Source organism: Canis lupus, chromosome 18 (assembly GCF_003254725.2).
Source record: "Canis lupus dingo isolate Sandy chromosome 18, ASM325472v2, whole genome shotgun sequence".
NCBI lineage: Eukaryota > Metazoa > Chordata > Mammalia > Carnivora > Canidae > Canis > Canis lupus.
Window position 1 is genome coordinate 13,881,060 of NC_064260.1, and position 13,990 is coordinate 13,895,049.

Consider the following 13,990-nt stretch of genomic DNA (forward strand, 5'->3'; position numbering starts at 1 on the left):
GAAAAAAATAAAATACTTCACTAAAAATGAGACTCCATGCATGTGATCATATTTATGCTTTTATATAAAGTTCTATGTATGTGGTTTAAGGGTTGAATTGTTTCCCTAAAAGAAGATATGGGGGATCCCTGGATGGCTCAGTGGTTTAGTGCCTGCCTTTGGCCTAGGGCGTGGTCCTGGAGACCTGGGATCGAGTCCCACATTGGGCTCCCTGCATGGAGCCTGCTTCTCTCTCTGCCTGTGTCTCTGCCTCTCTCTCTCTCTTTCTCATAAATAAATAAAATCTTAAAAGAAAAAAAAAAAAAGGGTAGAAAGTTCCAACCCCCAGCACCTTGGAATGTGACTTTATTTGGAAAGTCTTTACCAAGGTACTCAAATCCACATGGGGTCATGAGGGTGGGTCCTGATTGAATTTGACTGGTGTCCTTATAAAAAGGAGAAATTTTGACACAAAGTCAGACACACATACAGGGAAGATGATATGAAGACACACAAGGAGAACACCGTGTGAAGGGAGAGGATTGGAGTGATTTACCCGCAAGCCATGGAATGGCAAAGGTTGCTGACTAACCACAGGGAGAGGCAAGCAAGGAGTCCCCTAGATGTTTCAGAAGGAGCAGGACCCTACCAACCCCTTGATTTCACAGTACTAGCCTCCAGAACTGAGTTGACACAATCTTGTTTTAAGCCACCTAGTTTGTGGTACTTTGTTATGGCAGATCTAAGAAATGAATACAATGTGTATACGTATAAAAGAAAATCAAATAGCAGATTTTTAACCTCCTGTAAGGCAGTAAAGAAACCCTGTAAGTTCAGAGCCATATTTATGTCTCAATCCCTTAAGTAGCATTACCATACTGATTTTAGTCCTATTCTACAGTCTAGTCCTAGTCCAGTTCTATTCTTCATTTATACAAACATCTTGGTGTCCATGTGAACTTACTTTTGGAACATGGAGCTGTGGATTTATGTCGGACCTATAGCCGTGGGTTTGATGACCTAGTTGAGCCATACACACTAAAGGAAACTAACCAAGGTGAGAGGAGATAAAGATGTGCGATGAGGAGACCACATAGCCCTTTATCATTTGAGAACCACTCCTGACCTTTTTCCTTAAGCTAATTTGGGTGGATGTCTGGATTTTGGGACCAAAGTTAAGAACCACAGGAAGTTCACAGTGGCCAAAGGACAAATGGTTGCATGTGGAATTCTGAATTCAAGTGTTCAGTTGTGTGGTCCAAGGATGGAGTCCCTCCTATCCTTAATCAGTGCACACTACCATTGACAGTTGCATAGTGGGTCCAAATTCTGTATCTGCAATTTTGATCTTTTGATGTAAAGATAATTTAAAGACAGCAAAGTCGTATGTAAGAACTTAAATTCTCAGAGATTGAAATTAGGAAGAACCAACATATAAGAGATGGAACCAACGTATAAGAGATGGAATCAGTGATCCGTAGTATTCCCCTACTCCCCACTAAAGAAATTGTTTAATGAAAAGATGTAGGAATTCAGGTAGCTGAGGGCAAATTGCATGAGCAAGAATATCTCAGTAGAAGGCTGGTGTCCCATGGAATTTGGGAAAGAGGATGGGAAGATAGAATGTATCGGTGTACCTTTAATACCGAGGGGAGGGCGGAGCCCCAACTGTACGGGCCACTCACTTGGTTTTGGGATGTGCCCATAGTGGAAAGGGAGGCAGCATTCTGACTGGTAATACTTGAGGGTACCTAGCATTAATACCATCAAGAAAAACCCTCTTGCTTAGACTCGATGCTCATCCAACAACCTTCTGAGTGTAAGTCTTCTCTGCAAGTAGACTTCTCTGTGGGGAGGATATTTTGAGTTTTTACAAGCTTTCACAGGGATATTGCCCACTGGGAAATTGTATCTTCTCTGAAAAGGAATAAATGATGGGCCACTTTATGTCAGCCTCTGTTGAATAAGTCCCCTGAGTCCACTTGTGCAGGTAAATTGAAAACACGGTTTCTGGCGAGCTCTCTAGATAACAGCTCCAAGGCATTCTTGTTTTATTAACTGTATCATCTAGCAGATGAGTGTTTGATTGTAAGTACCCAAAGGAAGACGTGGTTATCTTGATGCAAAATCCAGGCAGGGTTGACTTGGAGTATGTGTGTTTATGGACATGTGCTCTGATGTTGAGTTGGCTAACTGGGAACCATATTGGGGGAAGGAGACAAAATTCTGCGTGAGTTCTGGTCATCAATCTTAGTACTGCTTTCCCACAAACCTAGTAGATGACATGAGTCACCAAACAAAACTCTGCATTTAAATTTTGCCTTTTGGCTAAAATGGGATAGATCAAGGTCAACAAAATAAAAATTTTTCCCCAGACCAACACCCTCCTTACTGGCTAAGAATCAGGTTACTCGTTGGTTTGTAAGTTCTCCTAAATAGATAAACCCCAGATATCCTGAACCATAACCACTGCTACAAAATCAGAAGCCCGGATTATAGTTTAATTAGCTAATTAAGCTTAAATGGTTTACTTGTGTGCCAAAAGCAGTGATCACTTACTGCAGGCTGAGTATGACCTGCTTGGCACAGACATCCAACTGTTCTCAGCCCCACAACTCTTAATCCCATTCAACATCCAAATTCAACCTGTTCTTGGACAACTTTAGCTTCTGAATATCTTTCCCTGGGTCTTCCCAGTCCACTCTTGAGTTATGGTTATGCCAACCGAGATGTGGTTCAGCTTTTCCTTTTTATAGCAGTTTGTTTCTTTTTGGAACTGACTTGGGGAGGTCACTGAGCTGAGAGGTCACTCTCCTCTTTTTAGAAATTTCTCTGTGGTAAAGTTAAACCGTATATTTTCTAATTCTGGACTCTCTGCTTACTTAGGTGGATTTTCTGCTTCTCTTTAGGGACTGTGGGGCAGCAACTGCCATCCTTTGAATCCAAATGTGTTAGATCACAAAGGACCTTCCTCAAAGGACCCAGAGAAAGGCGAGTTTTAAGAGCTCTGGTGGAAATGGTCTGGCAAGTGTTCAAATTAGAGCCAAACTGTAATTTTCATTAAATGGTAAAAAGAGAGGAATAGTTGAAACCAATATCTGGAAAGGCTTCATCTTGGTATTAAGTCTCCTTAGGCTGTTTATGGTTCTCAGGAGATGCTGTGCTCACTGTTTTGACATTTAAGGAAGAGTAATGTGCCTGACTGGCAATAGGTTCCAGGCTGACTAGATGCAAGCATTCTGCAATTCTGATCCAAAGCCAGGGTTTTGATGTAATATGAAAAGATTAAAGAGTGGGAGCCTTAGTGTTCCCTGGATAACTGATTTGCAGGTTAAACTGTTTGTTTATTCTCAGCTTTCTGAGATTTGTCTAGAGAGGTGATGTGACTGTGGATTTCACGTACATCGTCTTTTTGGTTTAATTTCATGGTTAACCCTTTGAAAGGGCATGTTAAAAATAGAGCAAGTACAACCATTGAGAGTAATGCTGGCAGACACATTATTACAGGAAGAAGAAATGATAGTTCTCTAAAAATGAAGCAGAATACAGGTTTTCCTTTTTTCCAAGTGCTGGTGTCATTCTGCAGAGAAAACAATGGAGCGGACATCCTGATGGGAAACACACTGGGGTTCCCTGAACTGACTCAGACTAGGTATAACCTTGGTATCAAGAAGCCACAATTGGGTGGAGAAATGTCTCAGGACACTGGCTAAATAGGGTAGGGCTGGAAGGGACTAGTTAGGGCCTCACCTGCCCACAGACAGCTCGCCCTTGGTAAAAATGCTGCCTTGTGGAGTGGAGGGTGGGCACATCCTGTTCCTAGGAACTCCCTCACAGCCTCAGGTGGAATGATCCAAGCTGGGTTGGCTGCTGGGTATGTGATATGATTGAGGTGTGAAGCCCCCAATTCCTGACCTTCTCCTAGCTCATCTTGTCTTCAATCTCTCACCTCCCTCCACCCCAGATTCTTCTTATCACCACATACAGAAACACTGGCACGTTGTTTCTTGATTTCCAATATTCTCTCTAGTTATTAAGTCCTTGTTTGCTGCTGGCCCAATTCCTTGACTTAGATAATCCATTGCCCCATCTTCCCTGCACACATGTCCTTCTCCAAAGAGAGAGGAACCTGTGAAGAAAGGAAGAGGGAAGGAAGGAACGGGGGAAAGGATGAAAAGAATTATGGTTACCACGTGGCTCTTTCTATTCTCCAGAAACTTGGTTCATTAATTACGGACTTTAACAAACATTTTTATAACCTTTATTATGTGGTAGATGCTATTTTAAGTGCTGTGAGTTAATTTATTTTTTTTATAAATTTATTTTTTATTGGTGTTCAATTTGCCAACATATAGAATAACACCCAGTGCTCATCCCGTCAAGTGCCCCCCTCAGTGCCCGTCACCTAGTCACCCCCACCCCCCACCCACCTCCCTTTCTACCACCCCTAGCTGTGAGTTAACTTTTTAAAGCAAAGTAAAAACAACTATGATGATATACTTTGTGAGGTAGATTCTGTTATTTTCTCATTTTACAGGAAAGGAAGCAGAGTTGAGCCAAATGCTCAAGGTCATGGCTAGGAAGAGCCAGCTTCCAGCCCAGACAGTTTGGTTCTGGCTCCTTCTCTTATCCACTTCATTCTGCTGCCTCTTCTTTCTGGTATTTTAGTTTTTAAGAATTTAACCTAAACACTTTATGACTATGTGAATAATAAATTTTTACTGTCAGAAATTAGGAAAGGAGATAAAGGATAAAGAAGGAAAAGATAACTCCAATAACTCCGACCTCCAAAAACTATGGTTAACATTCTCATATTTGTAGTCTTTTCTCTAGGAGATATTTGTCCGTGTATGGAGATTATATTACATGAATAATTTCATTTCCTAATTTTTTCCTTAAAGACATATAATAAGCATTTTCTAGTGGCCACCAAACACTTTTATTTTCACCAAACACTTTTTAAAACAAAGTTTTAAAATAACTACTAGACATTTGAATTGTGCTACGTTTTTACTCATAAATCTATATGTGTTTTGGTTTATTCTTTTTTTTTTAAAGATACTGTGTTAAGACTATTTGATTACAAAAAAAAATCAAATTTGTAAATAAAGAGAAAACTATTCAGTTTATAAGTCCATCAAGGATTGCTGGGCATCCTTCCTATGCTGCGCTGTAAGAAGCTGAAGGTATGATGGTGAACAAGAGCTGTTTTTTTCCTTCAAGGAGCTTACATTCTGGTGTAGTAGATGAATATCACATAAAGTGTTAAGAAAGAAAAAGAATCCCTTAGCCCCCCGCCAAGAGATAACCACCACTTACAGTTAGGTAACCTTTCTAATATTTATTATATAAGCATATAATTTTAAACATGAATGGGATTGCATTGCTGATGGCTTTATATCCTGGTTTCCCCCCAGCAGTACCACTTGCCATCATTCAATATGGTAAAAAATTATACTGTTAATGGTAGCATAGTTTTCCATTTTTTTGTGTGAAACATAATTCAATCATAATTCAAAATATGTTTTGAATTCATAATTCAAACATAATTCAATCTTCCTTCTGTTGTGAACTGTTCAGATTGTTTTCAGTGTTTTGAATTACAAACAATGCTTCAATGAATATACCTAAAGCCCTTTATAAAATTTCTGAAGCTCAGGTTTTCAGCTTATAGATAATAAACATGTTTAAGACCTTTAATATAAAAAAATACACCACAGCAAGGCCGAATATTTTTCATTCTCACCAGGACCATATGAGGATATACCTTTACTGTGTCTTTATTCATACTATTATAATTAAAAAAATGAATCTTTGACAACACTTTAATTCCCATTTCAGTTGGAATATATTCAAACCCTGATAAAGGCAAATATTTTTTTCACAAGATTATTGACTATCTGTGTATCTTTTTTTGGTGATTTTGCTTGTTTTCCCCACGTTTTTCTATTAGTGCTTTTTTCTCAAACTGATTTGTAAAATTTCTTGTCACTTTCTCTTTGATAATCATATATTGGATACAGAGGCAGTTGTGTAAGTTAAAGACTGCTGTGTTCCTTGGCTCATGCCTGCCCTCCTCCAGTTTCAAAGCCAGCAGCCACTGGCATCTGTCTGAACGTTCTTCCATAGTTAAATTCTCTCTCTCTGATTCTCCTCTTCTGCCCCCCCTTCTACTCCTTCCGCCCCCCCCCCCCACTCCTAATGATCCTTGTCGTTGTGCTGGGCCTCCTGATCAACTGATTAGCTCACTTAGTTCCATCTGCAGTTAATATTCACATAGGAATTACATCTTTATCAATTTATCTTTTTTTATGTATTTCAAGTACATTGCAGAGGTCAGTATACTTCACCCTAAACACTTCAGCATAAGTTTCATAAAGTGGACATTTATTATTTATTTACACCTTTTAAAAAGTTTTTTTTTTTTTAACCACAAAACTGAATTTCCCAGGAAGAGCAGAGAATTGGAATCTGGGATAAGCAAGTTACAGCAAAACCATATGGAAATCCTCAGTTTAAAAAAAAAAATGTGGTAATTTTTATATACAAGAAAATGCACAAATTTAAAATATGCATTTTCTGAATTGAACAAATGCATACACTTGTGTAACCCAAAATCCAATCAAGAAATGAAATGTTAACATTGCCTGTCATGTCCATTCCCAACCACTGTTCTAAGGTTTTTTTGTTTTTGTTTTTGTTTTTTTTTTTGGTATTATAGATAAGTTTTGCCTATTCTATTTTTTTAATTTAGTTTTATTGAAGTTCAATTTGTCAACATATAGCATAATACCCAGTGCTCATCCCATCAAGTGCCCCCCTCAGTTTTTCCTATTCTAAATCTTTTTTAAATGGAGTTATTCAGCATGCACTTTTATGTAAGACTTCTTTCACTCAGCTTTTAAAAAATTACTATTTTTAGTATCAATAGTTCATTCCTTTTTATTGTTAATATTTCATTGTGCTGAATATACTATTGCCCAATTGATGCATACCAGATTTCAGTTCTTGGTTCTATAAATGAATTCTTGCACAAGTCTTCTGTGGGCACATGTTTTTATTCCTCTTGAGCAAATATCCAGAAGTATAATTAATGAACTATTGAGAAAGTATATATTTAGTTTTAGAAGAAACTTTAAAAAAAAAAAACTTGTATTATTTTACACTTTCACCAACAATATGTAAGAGTTCCAGTTGCTCTAAATCCCCAGCAACATTTGATGTTGTCAGTGTCTTTAATTTTAGCCATTTCAGTGGGCGTGCCATTTGTGGTTTTAGTTTGCATTTCGCTGATGACTAGCATTGGGCATTTTTTCATGTACATATTAGTCATTCATATCTTTCTTTGTGAGTGTATGTTTAAATCTTATGCTCAGTTTTACTGTTTTTTTTTATAGTTTTAAATATTAACTTGATTTGTATCTCATTGGTTTTTTAGTAGATGGTTTGAAATAAAAATTGTTTCCAAATATTGAACTTTCCAATATATTGCCCCAATGTATTTTCAAAATTATCCTTTATATTTTCACTGACGTGAAATGCTATCTTTATTACACTATCAGATATACTGGGCTTGTTTCACAACTATTCTTTATATTATAATGCCCATTCTTTCACTGTTACAGCATAATTTTACTTGTTGTGGACTTAGAATACACATTAAAAGTTGGTGGCACAAACTCACTTTCCTTGTTCTTCTCCCTTTTTCTGTGTTTTCTTACATATTCTTTTCCATTTATTTTTCCAAATGAACTTTACAATCACTTAGCTACATAATTTTATATCTCATTGTGATTTCGACAGGAAAACTTTCACACTTACCAATTGATTTTAAAAAAACTGCCCTTATCTATTTTGCTTTACCATCTAGGAACATAACTTTCTCCATTTATTCAAGTTTTCTTTAATTTTATTGAGTAAATTAAATAAAATGTACTTTGTTTTTTTATATTTTGTATTTGTTTTGGTATTGTGAGACTTCTGTTTTAGATCTCTAATTTTTCTTCTTTTTGTAAATTTTTTTGATATTTCTATCCTTAAAAGAAATCACCAGCCACAAACCAAACCAACAGACTAACATGTTTTAATAGACATATCTCAGAACTTGGCTCATCAAGGCCTATTGATTAACCAAAGTGTTATGGGAGAAAACTTTCTAGATAAATAAGGCCATAGATACTAGGTGGGGTCTAGTCCATAGTATTCTATCTGTGGGGATGCCCTGTCCCTTAAAAGCTATTGACACTCCAGAAACTAAGCAGATTACTAGCCTGGCCTTATGTTACAGTCTAAGTCTTTGTAGACTCATGATCTTTAAGGTTTCTTCTGTCTCTGAAGGATAGCGGTCCTTTATCAGTGGTTCTCAGCCCTGGCTATGCCAAAGAATCTCTGTTTCAATCGGTTTGGGAATTGAGAAACATCTGTATTATTTTACAAGTTTTATTGAGATACAATTGACACAAAACATTGTATTAGTCCATGGTGTACAATAAAATGCTTTGATCACATATATATCATGAAATGATCACCACGATAAATTTAATATCAGCTCACATAGTTACAAAATGTTTCTTATAATGAGAACTTTTAAGATTTATTTTCTTAGCAACTTTCAAATATACAAGGCATTATTGTTAATTAGACACCATACTCTACAGTATATCCCCAGGATTTACTTATTTTACAACTGAAAGTTTATACCTTCTAACCACACTTACCCACTTCCCCCACCCCCCATCCCCCACCTCTGACAACCACCAATCTAAGAGTTCAATTTTTTAGATTCCAGTTTTTAAAAGTGAGACCATACAATATTTGTCTTTCTCTGTCCAATTTATTTTACTTAGCATAACACCCTCAGGGGCCATCCATGTTGTTGAAAATGGCGATTTCCTTCTTTTTATGGCTGAATAATAGTCCTCTCGTGTGTGTGTGTGTGTGTGTGTGTGTGTGTGTGTGTATCACATTTTCTTTATCCATTTATTCATTGATGAACACTGGGGATAATTCCAAAATAGGCTATGGTAAATAATGCTGCAATGAACATGAAGAGGTAGATATCTTTTTGAGATATTTTGTTTCCTTTGGTTATATGCCCAGAAGTGGCATAGCTAGATCATAAGATATTCTCTTTTTAGTTATTTGAGGAACTTCCATACCCTTCCATAGTGGCTGCACTAATTTACATTTCCATCAAAAGTGTGCAAGCGTTCCTTTTTCTCTACATTCTCACCAACACTTGTTATTTCCTGTATTTTTGATGATATTCTAATAGATGAGAGCTGATAGCTTATTGTAGTTTTATTTGAATTTCTCTGATGACTAGGGATGTTGAGCACCTTTTCAAGTACTGTTGGCCATTTGTATGTCATCTTTAGTAAAATGCCTATTCAAGTCCTCTGCCTATTTTTAATCTTATTATTACTACCAAGTTTTTTCTATGAGTTCTTTGTATAGTTTAACTATTAACACTTTATCATTTGCAAACATTTTCTCCCATTCAGTAGGTTACTTTTTCACTTTGTTGATGATTTCCGTTGCTGTGTGGAGCTTTTAAGTTTGACGTAGTCCCACTTGTTTATTCCTGTGTTGTTTTTTTTTGTTTTGTTTTTTTTTTTTGTTTTTTTTTTTGCCTTTGCTTTTGATATCAGTTCTAAAAAACTCGTTGGCAGGACCAGTGTCAAAGATCCTAACCCCAATTTTTTTTTCTAGGAGTTTTATGCCTTCAGGTCTTGTGTTCAAGTCTTTAATCCATTTGTTCATTTTGTAAGACAAAGGTCTAATTTCCAATTTCATTTTTTTTTTTCAATTTCGTTTTTTTATCTGTTGCTATCCAGGTTCCCAACACCATTTATTGAAAAGACTATCCTTTATCCATTGTATATTCTTGGCCCCTCTGTCAAAAATTAACTTACCATGTAAGCATGGGTTTATTTCTAGGCTATTTCATTAATTTATCTCTGTTTTTATGCTAATATCACATTGTTTTGATTACTAAGACTTTGTAATATAGTTAAAAATCAAGAAATGTGATATATATATCTTTGTTCTTCTTTCTTATAATTGCTTTGGCTATTGGGGTCTTTTGTGGGTCCATAAAATTTAAATTTTTTTTTCTGTTATTGTGAAAAATGGCATTGGAATTTTGTTAGGGATTGCACTGAATCTATAGATTGCTTTGGGTAGTATGTACATTTTAACAATGTTCTTTCAATTCACGAACATGGAATCTTTCTATTTACTTGTGTTGTCTTCCATTTCTTTCATCAATATCTTGTAGTTTTAATTGTATAGATCTGTCACTTTCTTTCTTTTTTTTTTTGATCTGTCACTTTCTTGGTTAAATTTACCATACGTATTTTATTATTTTTGATGCAGTTGACAATACGATTGTGTCCTTAATTTCTCTTTCCAAGTGTTTGTTATTAGTGTATAGAAATGCAACAAGTTTTCATATGTTTATTTTTATATCCTGTAACTTTACTGAATTCATTTATCCTAACAAGGTTCCTTTGGTAAAGTCTTTAAGCTTTTATTTATATAATATGTCATCTGCAAATAGTAACATTTTACTTCCTCCTTTCCACCTGGATGCCTTTCATTGTATTCATTCGTTCATTTACTTATTTATTACTTACTTTTGCCTAACTCTTCTGGCTAGAACTTTCCATACTATGTTGAATAAAAGTGAGGGAGAGTATGTATCCTGTTCTTGTTCCTGATCATAGAGGAAAAGCTTTTAGGTTTTCAGTGTTGAGAATGTTGTTAGCTGTAGACCTGTCATATGCTGGTCTTTATTATGTTCTTCTATGATAGTTTGTTGAGAAGTCTTATCATGAATAGATGTTGATTTTGTCAAATGCTTTTTCTGCATCTGATGAAATGACCCTATAATTTACCCTTCATTTTGTTTTGTGGTGTATTACAATGATTGATTTGCAGATGCTGAACCATCTTTGCATCCCAAGATAAATCTCACCTGATCGTAGTATATGACCTTTTTAACGTATTGTTCAATTCAATTTGACAATATTTTGTTGAGTATTCTTTCATTTATGTTCATTACAGATATTGGCCTGTAATTCTCTCTCTTTTTAAGAGTGCCTTTGTTTGGGTTGGTGTCAAGGTAATGCTGGCCTTGTAAAATGAATTTGGAAGTGTTCTCTCCTCTTCTGTTTTTTGGAAGAGTTTGAATAGGATTGTTATTAATTCTTTAAGCATTAGTTAGAAGTCACCAGTGAAGCCATCTGGTTCTGGACTTTTGTTTGTTGGAAGGTTTTTGATTACTAATTCAATTTCCTTACTAGGAATTGGTCTATGCAGATTTTCGATTTCTTCATTATTTAATTTTGAAAGACTATGTTTTCCTAAGAATTTATCCATTTCTTCCAAGTTGCCTAATTTGTGTCATATAATTTTTGCAGTAATCTCCAAAGATCCTTTGTATTTCTATGTTGTCAGTTGTAACTTCTCTTTCATTTCTGATTTTCTGAGTCCTCTTTTTTTGTGTGTGTTAATATAGGTGTAGCTTTGTCATTTTTTTTTCTTTTCAAAGAATTAGCTCTTTAGTTTCATTGATCTTTTCTATTGTCTTTTTGTCCTTTATTTCCATGCTGATTTTATTATTCCTATCCATTTACTAACTTTGGACTTTGTTCTTCTTTTTCTTGTTTCTTTAAGGTGTAAAGTTAGACTTTTAAAGAGTTTCTTGTTTCTTGAGGTAAGTCTGTATTGCTATGAACGTCCCTTTTAGAATTGCTTTCCTACATTCATAAATTTTGCCATGTGATTTTTCTGTTTTCATTCATAGATATTTTTTACTTCTCCTTTGATTTCTTTGATGACCCATTGGTTGTCGAGTAGCATTTTTTGTTTTTTAGTCTCTACATTTTTGTTTTTTCTAGTTTACTTCTTGTTACTAACTTCTAGTTTCATACTATTGTGATCAGAAAAGGTGCTTGATATGATTTTCATTTTATTGAATTCATTCAGACTTAAACTTTTTTTAATTCAATTAACCAGCATATAGTACATCCTTAATTTCAGGTGTAGTGCTCAATAATCTATCAGTTGCATATAACACCCAGTGGCCATTACACACATTCCCTCCTAATGCCCAATCACCCAATTACTATATCCTCTACCTACCACCCCTCCAGCATCCCTTAGTTTATTTCCTATATGTAAGCGTCTTTTATGGTTTCTCTCTCTCTCTGATGACTCCCATTCAGTTTTATCTCCCTTCCCCTTTGATCCTCTACACTGTTTCTTATACTCCACATATGAGTGAAACCATACTTAAATTGTCTTTCTCTGACTTATTTCAGTTAGCATGATACCCTCCAGGTCCATCCACAACAATGTAAATGGTAAGTATTCATCTTTTCTGATGACTGAGTAATATATATATACACACCACATCTTTATCCATTCATCTGTTGATGGATATCTCAGCTCTTTCCACAGTTTGGGTATTGTGGACATGGCTGCTATAAACATTGGGGTGCAAGTGCTTCTTCAGTCACTATGTCTGTATATTGGGGGTAAATACCAAGTAGTGCAATTGCTGGGTCATAGAGTAGCTCTATTTTTAACTTCTTAAGGAATGTCCATACCATTTTCCAGAGTGGCTATACCATCTTGCATTCCCACCAACAGTGCAAGAGGGTTCTCCTTTCTCCTCATCCTTGCCAACATTTTTTGTTTCCTGTCTTGTTACTTTCAGCCATTCTGACTGGTGTAAGGTGGTATCTCATTGTGGTCTTGATTTGTGTTTCCCTGATGCCAAGTGATATGGAGCATTTTTCCATGTGTCTGTTGGCCACTTGTATACCTTCTTTGGAGAAATGTCTGTTCATACCTTCTGCCCATTTCTTGACTGGCTCGTTTGTTTCTTGAGTGTTGAGTTTGGTAAGTTCTTTATAGATCTTGGATACTAGCCCTTTATCTGATATATCATTTGCAATATCTTCTACCATTCTAGAGTTGCCTTTTAGTTTTGTTGATTGCTTCCTTCGCTGTATAGAAGCTTTTTATCTTAATGAAGTTCCAAGATAAAATTTGTTTTTGTTTCCCTTGCCTTTGGAGACATGTCTAGCAAGAAGTTGCTGCGGCCGAGGTTGAAGAGGCTGCTGCCTGTGTTCTTCTCTAGCATTTTGATGGATTCTTATCTCACATTTAGGTCTTTCATCCATTTTATCTTTGTGTATGGTGTAGGTAAATGGTCCAGTTTCATTCTTCTACATGTGGTTGTCCCATTTTCCTACCACTGTTTATTGAAGAGACTTTTCCCATTGGACATTCTTTCCTGCTTTGTTGTAGAATAGTTGACCATAGAGTTGAGGGTCCATTTCTGAGTTTTCTATTCTGTTCCACTGATCTATGTGTTTGTTTTTGTGCCAGTACCATACTGTCTTGATGATCACAGCTTTGTAATAGAGCTTGAAGTCAGGCATTGTGATGTCACCAGCTTTGGTTTTCTCTTTCAACATTCCTTGGGCTATCCGGGGTCCTTCTAGTTACATACAAAGTTTATGATTATTTGTTCCAGCTCCTTGAAAAATGTCTATGGTATTTTGATAGGGACTGCATTGAATGTATAGATTGCTCTGGGTAGCATAGACATTTTAACAATAATTATTCTTTCAGTCCATGAACATGGAATGTTTTTCCGTAAGTGTTAGGTAGTTTTTAGAGTATATATCCTTTACCTCTTTGGCTAGGTTTATTCTTAGGTATCTTACAGGTTTTGGCACAATTATAAGTGGGAAATTTGCTGAATTCCTGAATGAGTTCTAACAATTTTAGGGTGGAGTCTTTTGGGTTTTCCACATAAATTATCATGTCATCTGTGAAGAATGAGAGTTTGACTTCTTCTTTGCCTATTTGAATGCCTTTTATTTCTTTTCATTGTCTGATGGCTTCTAGTACTATGTTGAACAACAGTGGTGAGAATGGGCATCCTGGCATGTTCCTGACCTTAGGAGAAAAGCTCTCAGTTTGTCCCCATTGA

General features: G+C 36.0%; 1 long non-coding RNA gene across 1 annotated transcript; it reads right to left on the minus strand.

Annotated features, from left to right (window-relative positions):
* Positions 1-2,422: 2,422 nt before the first annotated feature.
* On the minus strand, positions 2,423-13,404 carry LOC112661444 (uncharacterized). The gene is made up of 3 exons (XR_003137709.3): positions 12,395-13,404; positions 6,975-7,077; positions 2,423-4,108 (listed from the first exon to the last, which is right to left on the minus strand). It is a non-coding gene; the product is annotated as an uncharacterized LOC112661444 (long non-coding RNA).
* Positions 13,405-13,990: the final 586 nt, after the last annotated feature.